The sequence below is a fragment of the Rhyacophila brunnea genome, unplaced genomic scaffold (assembly GCF_057557595.1).
Source record: "Rhyacophila brunnea isolate RB1 unplaced genomic scaffold, BYU_Rbru_1.0 scaffold_9, whole genome shotgun sequence".
In the NCBI taxonomy this organism is placed as follows: domain Eukaryota; kingdom Metazoa; phylum Arthropoda; class Insecta; order Trichoptera; family Rhyacophilidae; genus Rhyacophila; species Rhyacophila brunnea.
The window spans coordinates 10,626,319-10,635,393 of record NW_028233361.1 but is presented as its reverse complement, the minus strand read 5'-3'; positions in this window follow the sequence as shown (position 1 = coordinate 10,635,393).

The following is a 9,075-nucleotide window of genomic DNA, read 5'->3' as shown; positions in this document are numbered from 1 at the left end:
CGTGGTGTTTTGTAATAAATTAGAAAGTGTTTATAGTCGAGTGAAGTTGTATTATATAGTACATGTTTTGCAGTTGCTAAACTCATTTTCAATCTACATTTATGAAAGATTCCAATATACTAAGCACTTATAGCCAATTGTCATCCAAAATAAACTAATTGATTATTATTATATGTACACCAAAATGGTAGCTTTAAGTTTAGATATATGAGTCATAAATCCAATATCTCTCTTAAATGTTTGTTATACTAAGTACTTGATAATATATTAACTGTCAAATTATTTAAACAATAATTGTGTAATTTGATATTATTCTTAATCACAAGCTTCAAGACAATAATGTGAATAGATCGAAAACATTGCTAGTTCAAAAAATACCTGATGATTCCATTTTTCTCGGCTTTGTTACTTTAAATATTGAAAATGTAAAGAAAATTAATCTTAAAGGAAGTATTATTATAATATAGTATGGGCATTAGGTACTATTAATATCCTGCTGATATCGGGAGATATTACAATTTTTGTTACATTTTAGCGACACCTGCGGGTCTATTTTATACACAAAGCGACTATCGACCACTAAAGTGATAAAGTGATAGTATTTATTACATATTTGTATAGAGGTAATAAAATTGTTACAATAAGTAAGCCGTCTAAGCCGTCTAAACAGTCAAAACTGTCTATCTCATTCTAAATTTTATCACAGCCAAGAGAGGTGCTGTTAAAATATATCACTTATTGCAACAATTACAACGAACTTATTGTAATTATTATAATAAGTGCTAATAATTTGATACAAACCTACCCTAAGTTTGATAATTGTTATGGATCTGTAACTCCCCTCTGTATAATATCTCCCCAATGACAATAAATTGTCTTTTGTTGATTCATCAATACCCTAAGTTACTAATGATGTACTATTGTTAAGAATATTCGATTGCTGTGATTTTGACTATTACAATGTACCTACTCAATATTATATTATTGATAAACCCCAATTTATCCACCCTATCTAGCTGTGTTATTACACACATATAAATCCTTGTACATGAACTACGCGTCACTAATATTACTTACTTACGATTTCATATTAATACTATTGTAAATGATCCTTGGATTCATTCAACTCGGATCATTCAACCTGTTTAAACATAATTCAGCTCTGCTCACCGAGTTGTTTCACTGCGGATCGAACCCTATTGAGTTCTTTCCCTTTTATTTATACACCATGTAATTTTTAATTGAGTATTGACGAATAAACATCTCTGAAGATTAACATCCATCGAGTCTTATTACTGACATGAACCTTCCACTGGATCACGAGAAGGATCGGAGCCCGTTGGTAAGGATTCCCGTTGCCGAAAACATAACAGACCCACTGATGATTATATTATTTATTAAATAATTTAAAATTCTGCTACAGAAGAATTCTTCTTTTAATAATAAAACAATTTTTAGTGGTTAAATTTATTCCTTTGACCTGTTTTCCATTCTTGTCCCGGTTAAGAGTTTCATAATTATGATAAACCTAACTTTAATTTGTATTTTTTTTTAAATATTGTTGTTTTTTTATTTTATTTCTTTTGTATAAAACTATTTTTTGCTTTGTTTATTCATTTCTCTACCTTGTTTTTTCTCTAAATGATTAATTGTAATTTTTATTCTAAATATCATGTTGTGAACATCCTGAATTAATAATTTGTTATGTACTCAACATGTTTTTTTTAAATAAACAAATAAATAATACATGTAAGAAAGAATAATTTAAAAATAATTTTCATTAGAGAATATTCATTCTCATAATTAAAAAATGATACGTTAGCCGTCGCTTGCAAATCACTAGCCAACATTACTTCGGATTGCAGTCCACCTCATTTGAACCATAGCAATTATCTGGTATGTAATTAGTTTGCAATGCGCGATCCAGGTGTTAAGTCAATCCGTCAATTAACTGATGTTGCGAGAGTACTCACCATAGCTGGCACCCCGGTTTCAATTTTCGTTCTACTTAGATTTCCATTTGTATATTTAATAATATATATATATTCTTTTTTCCAGTGGTTAAAGTAGTTGCATTACAATAAAAACTAAACTCGTATATGATATTTGAAGTGAATTTAATATGGTTAAATTAATTCCGAAAATATGTAAAATTCCGTGGACACTGTAAAAACTTCAAGAGAAAATATTTTATTTAAAATATATCAACAACATAGAACAACTTATAAATAAAGGATCAAGTGACATCTAAATATATGTCTTTACTTTCTACGTGAAAGCTCTCAATAATCTCAACCTAATAAGCTGCTGATCCAAATGACCCTCATGCAACCACTTATTAATAATACCTAAGCTACCTGAGGTATTTCAAGTTCCGAAAAAAATTTCGTCAGTCTTTATAATTTAAATCAATTTAATCATTAATTTAATGTGACATCAATCCAACATCTCTTATTGCCATTCAAATAAAATATATCATAATTACTGATTAAAAGTTAAGTACCAACTTAATATTATATTTATATAGTTTATATTAATTGGTATTATATTTTCATTGATGTTGATTGATTGAGATGCTGATAACTTGCTTAACTTTCAATAATTATTAATACTTATTTGTTTCGACGGCCCCAGGAAAAACCATGATAAGTCTGAAAATAGCGTTTTAAGTTTTATTAGCTTTTTATAATATCATATTTTTTGTGCATGTCCTGTAAAAATTTCAGGTCTCTAGCATAAAAATTGACAAAGTTAGGTTTTTGACAATGGTGCTCTATATCTACATATCGCATCGACCAAATTTGTGTTCACATAAATATCCGTGGAGTATAGTCATATATCAATAAAAAAAGTGTACTGCGTTTTATTTTACGAGTAAGAAGGTTGTTTTACTTGCTATAACAGTCTTTAACGGAGATCCTAATATACGGCATGGTTTATATTGACGTATCACATTAGTTTCGAAAAATATATTGGTTTATCTTCGGAAAATATTGGAATTTGCAGTAGGTAAATGCAGTTTTAGTTAAAAAGTTACTCACTAGTCACTAGTACTAGTGTTTTATTATCAAAATATTATATTATTGAATATAAAACAAACAAAATAGAAAAGAATTATTTTGTACTAATATAGGTAGGTGCTTTTACTACACTAGGACACAGTAATAATGTTTAAATATAAATTTTGATTCATCAGCCAATTTAAATCCACCGCAAAATAAAGACCTCCACAAGCTTTCTTCGACTATTTTCGGTTAATTACTCTTCTACTTAGATACCCAAAAAACAATGTTGTAGGTAATGTTTAAGTTTGAAATTGTTATATTATTTGATATTAAACAAATATCTAATAGAAAACGATATGGATATATCATTATAATAATTCACTGTTTCAATTATTTAGATGAGTAAAAAAAGTATGTAATTATAAATAAACTTAATTTAAATAAATACCCAGCAGAAAACGACATATTTTAATTAAATAATATTACCTGTTACTAGAAAACAAATTGTTTTGCAATTAAAAATGTACCCACCTAAAATATCCGATCATGTCCGATCCTAATGAGGCCCCTCACAGATTGGAGAACAGGTTTTGTTTTTACGAGAAATGGATGTCAGCCACTTGCTCAACCTATTAGGTACGTACTCTGACTCCGACCACAAATTGAAAAACAATTTGTATCTATTTTTCAGACCCATGATTCAAACTCGGAACCTACGATGTTATAGGCCGATGCTTATACCTATAATATTATGTTTTAACTTCATAACATTATTTTATTTTCGGTACAGTATGACACATTTTGATTAAATTAGTCTTGTACATCGATAATAACAACTAGGCAGTATTTTCATGTTTAAATTACAAAATATTTTATTATTTAAAAGGAAGGACTTATCTAGCTAGCAAATACAAGAGAGTTTATTTTATTATTCTCTTAGTAAAATTCTTACTAATTACGGAATAATATTTATGACTTAAGAAAGTGAAAAAAATCATTTTATTACTCTTTTAATGGTGAGAATTTCCGAAAGGCTTACTAATTGATTTGTACACATTGGGACCAACTTAAGCTCATTGTAAAACTTAAATACGTCCGACGTGTTAATTTTATGTTTGCAATAATATAAAAGGGTATATATTATTATTACTTTGTACATTGAATGTTTCTCGAAAACGAGCTCTGTGGATTATAAATTATTATTACATGTCGGTCACCTAAAAGAAAAGATTAGCCGGGTTTTTTGAAAACTTATTTTATCTATTATTTTCAATAGAATTTTACCGAAAAACGTGTATAATAATAGTCAGTTTATGAATCATTTATTGTTGTCTAGAATCTAGGTAAATAATATGTATGAGATGGGATTAACATATTGTGGTATCCCCGGTAGGTATAATATCGAACAAAATATCAATTATTGGTTTTGAAAAATCTAGTACCTACTCTCATATATACATACCTCGTATTAATTTATTGAATATGATTGTTTTAAAATATGAAAACTAGCATAAATAGTAATTACTATTTTATCGGAGTTATATAGATCGATCAAAATAGTAAGTTAAATAAAGTGCTATGAATGATAATTGATATTAAACTATGTTTTTTTGAGAAAGTATTTAATAAAACTCTACGTAATTGATTAGATTAGATAACAATATAATGTATCATTTAAAGAAAATACTAGTTAAAAGCCAACCGTTTAGAAAAATGCAGATTCGTACCACGATTATTTAAATTTGAAACTAAATATTACAATGTTGGGGAGGTACATATTTATTTTATCTTTCCAAATAAATTATTGCAATCATGACACCTCGTATTAATTAACATAACTGAGTTCAATTAAGACGTACTTATACTAATGTTTCATGATTTATGTTGACAATTAAATATAATTCAACTATGTTTACTAATCGATAATTAAACTCATATCAACAATAAACATTAGAAAAACAAAACGAAAGTTAATATGATTACTGTATCAGTATTTATAAGCTTTTAATTATAATTTTACAAGATCAATTACAGAAAGATATTATGTTGCAAAAATTGAATTAATAATTACTAATTTAATTCACTCAGTATATCCTTTATGTAAACTATTAACGAACTTATAATGATTTATTTAATGAAATATATTATCTCTCTGGTTTCGATAATTGTACTGAATATTAATTAAATTAAAATTGTTCTAGCGATATACATGACCATTAACATTACATTGTTTTTTTTCTATCTATTCTAAGTATATTTTTAATGACAAATTTGTTACGAAGTAGGTATAAAAATAGATATTTTATTGATGGTGTAGTAAGTAGTGTTATGTACTAATTTCCTCATAACTTCTTTATTATTCCATTATAAACATTTTTCCTGAATGTTTATTATTTCGTAATGTACATATTCTGATTATTTATAAAAATATCAATAATAATTTGCAAAAAAACATAAAAAGTCATACTTAAATACATTTAAATTATAAAAACTCCGTATAAAAATATATATATATCAATATGTCCCTATATCCCTTGTTAAGATTTTATAGACACGCTGTACTATTTCGAGTTAAATATTGCGCAATGTCAATTTTTCCGTAAAAGAGCGTTATAACTATAGTTGTAATTAATAAAATCGTATAGAGAAAGAAAAATGCGACGTAAAATAAGGTTTCTATCTCAGAATATGAATGTGTTATGCGGAGTCAGTAATCTATTTCGTCCGCGCAAAAGCATGTTGAATCGAGTCGAAATATAAAGTGCGTAATATTATTCCAAATAAAAACGATTTTTGGACATTTTCTCAGCTGTTAATTAATTAATCACCATTAAATTTTGATAGGAATATAGACCATAAAATGGTTTATCTGATTTATTTAAATAAGATAAGAAAAAACTTACTCATTGTATATGATGAATTTAATAGCGTAAATATTTTAGTTTTTTCGCTCTCCTGAACATTTATGATTTTAGACTTATCATGGTTTTTCCTGGGGCCGTCGGTTTGAAGTACCAAACTACGATAACTTATATTATTATTTTCCGTGAAACGACGTCAATTTAATTGACTTCATTTTCAAGAGTGAAATTCTTAGAATATATATATTTAATTAGTATTTTGTCTATAAACTTGTTAGTACAGAAATCAACTAGTATATTTTATTAAATCAGATATATCCGTCTCTCTTCATTATTTTAAATTATGTGAATATCTAACCAATTATAATATTACATAGTGTTTTATTTTAATTATTACAATATTCAATAAGAAATGACAAGGATAGTTAGCACAATTCTAAAGTGACTTATACAGGGTGTTCGCCGGGAAGGTTTACTACTTTAATTTTGTATGACTTTATGGAAAATGAAAACAAAATGGTTTAATGCTGATAAATGTTTTATTAAATATTGAGAATTACGTATAGAAGATAATATCATCTAAATGTCCTCCTCTGTTAACTTCACATATGCGGGCTCTTTTACAACATTTTCATCACATTTTCACACATTTCAACCGGTATTTCATTAATTTAGTCTCGAATGTTTTGTTTAAGTTGCTGAAGTTTTTCTGATTTATTGGCATAAACCTTGCTCTTTAGATATCCCTACAAAAATAAGTTTGACGCTGTTAAATCCGGCAACCGTGGAGGCCAATCAAAATCACCATTTCTTGAGATAATTTTTTGTGGAAACAGATCTCTCAGTAATGACATTGTAACATTGGCATATGTGAAGTGGTACCATCTTGTTGGAACCACATATCAACCAATCCCAAAACATTTAATTCTGGTGTCAATAAGTGGTCAATCATGTTATAATAACGATATCCATTAGCAGTTACCGTAACGCCACGTTCATCTTAAAAAAAAGTAAGAGCCAATGATTCCTCCAAACCACATAGTGCACCATACAGTCACTTTTAATAAATGTAAAGGTGACTGATAAGTAATGTGGTCTCTAATTATCTGCTATATAGCCTTTCACTTAATCTCACTAATCGATAAATAGTGGGTTTTGATGGCACATTATTTATACCAAAAATTTTACACAATTTTCTAGTCGTCACAATAATAATTGATTTTGATAAAATGTGTTTACAAATAAATCACGATTTCCGAATATGAACTGTCAAAATTAATTTTAACTAAAATGGCGACCCAAACAATCAAGCAAAAAAATCAGTTTCTATTTGAATAAGTAACCTTTTTATTCAATTACATAACTTAATTAAAGTTATTTAAAAGATAGATCATCAACAATGTAATTTTTAAGCTGAAAAGATAAAATGTTACGATAATTACTGACGTTCATAATTATAAACTGACAACTAACTTACTCTTATTCTTTAATTATAATAATACCTATTATATACAGAGCTTTCTCTATAGGTAGTGTTTACGGTTTATTTCGCGTTTCTACTTTATCAAACAAATAAATTTATAAATATAGGCAAGCTTAAAATACGTAATAATACCGAAAATAAATCTTTTCATTCAAAGAAATTAAAGCTTCAACGACAGATACGTACGATAGTATTACTTGTATTGTATTTCCTAGAGTTTATTGCCATAAACCGAACGCGGGAGGTGTTTTGTTATTTTGTTAGATTTGGAATTCAATTATTACGTTTTTCTTTTGTCCTTGCTCTTCCGTTCGCGCCGAAACGGAGTTTTCCGGTACCTGCCTATGCCATTAAGAGAAAACTTTTTGATTTAGAATTCTGCATAAATAATTAACTTTCATTTTAATGTCGGATAAAATGTCTTGAAGAATCAATCAACGTATGATAACTGGTGGCGCTTTTCGCAAGTGGACTGTAATTTTAAGAATGATGTGGATTCCGGATCTAGGGGTGGGGGTGATTTAACAGAATGCCAGACACTGACTTTTATGATGATTTATGATGGTTTCGTGGTCCGATTGCACTGTCACTCACTCGGTATTGTTTTTTGGGTTGCCCAGTGCGCGGCACTCGACGGTACACTGTTTATGGTTGATAATCAGGTTGATGAATGATGATGAGTTGTATGATTGATGAGGATAGGTATGCCTGTAGGATTGAATTAATCAATAACTGTGGTTTACCGTTACCAGGCACACACACCAGTGTCTTAAACTAACTCTTGAATAACTCTGTATCTAACACGGCCTCGTTCGTATCATATCAGATATAGCTCGACAGCATTAGCAAGCCTTACGCGCTCGGCGGTTTTGGAGTTGTTAAAACTGCTCCACTGTTGTTCGCAATTATATTATTCTTTGGCTGGTAATTGTATTGCTGTTGCTATTGACTTGAGTAGGGGGGGGACTAAAGATGAATGCGACCACAATTTGGCTCAACCAATAACTTTCATTGTCTCAACTCTATTCTCTCTTCGTAGTCACCCTCATGATTGGGGAGCATAATCATGGCCCCCACAAGAGGGGGAGATAACATGGCTCTAGCCTCACGGGCTGGGCTTAGAAGAAGCCCAGCGTGGTAGGTCGACCACTTAAGTGAGATAAATACACACCACAAATTTTCTTTAACAGTAATAAAGTCGTTTGCGGCGCTATTTCACAAATGGGTTTTCATTTTATAATTATTTTTAGTGTGTTCCCTGGCTAATAAAAATGACTATCCAATATGGCGAAGGGTCGCATGTTACTTGGCTATCACAAAAAGGGGTTGCGATCAGTACTTCATAATATTTATTTAAAAATACAAAACATCGTTGAAAAACACAGAATACCCTTTATTTTACACAGAACCTAGGGTTCCGCGGATTATCATTTGAGAGGACTAATGTACAATATTACACTGTCCTAAATCTTAGCGATAGATTTGGGGACCCGCTAAACATCGTAGCCTGGGAGCCCGCTTCAGGATATGGGGACCATGATCATGATCATTCTGAAAAAGCTTTGGCAAATTTTTTTGTGGTGGATGCTCTCGATTCCTTAATGAATTTCTTTAGTTGGTCACTACCTCACAACCCTTGACTTACAAGTACATAACCCGAAATGATTTTAAAATTTAAAACTTATCTGAGTAACAGCGAGCCGTGTTTCCAACAAATCTGCACAAT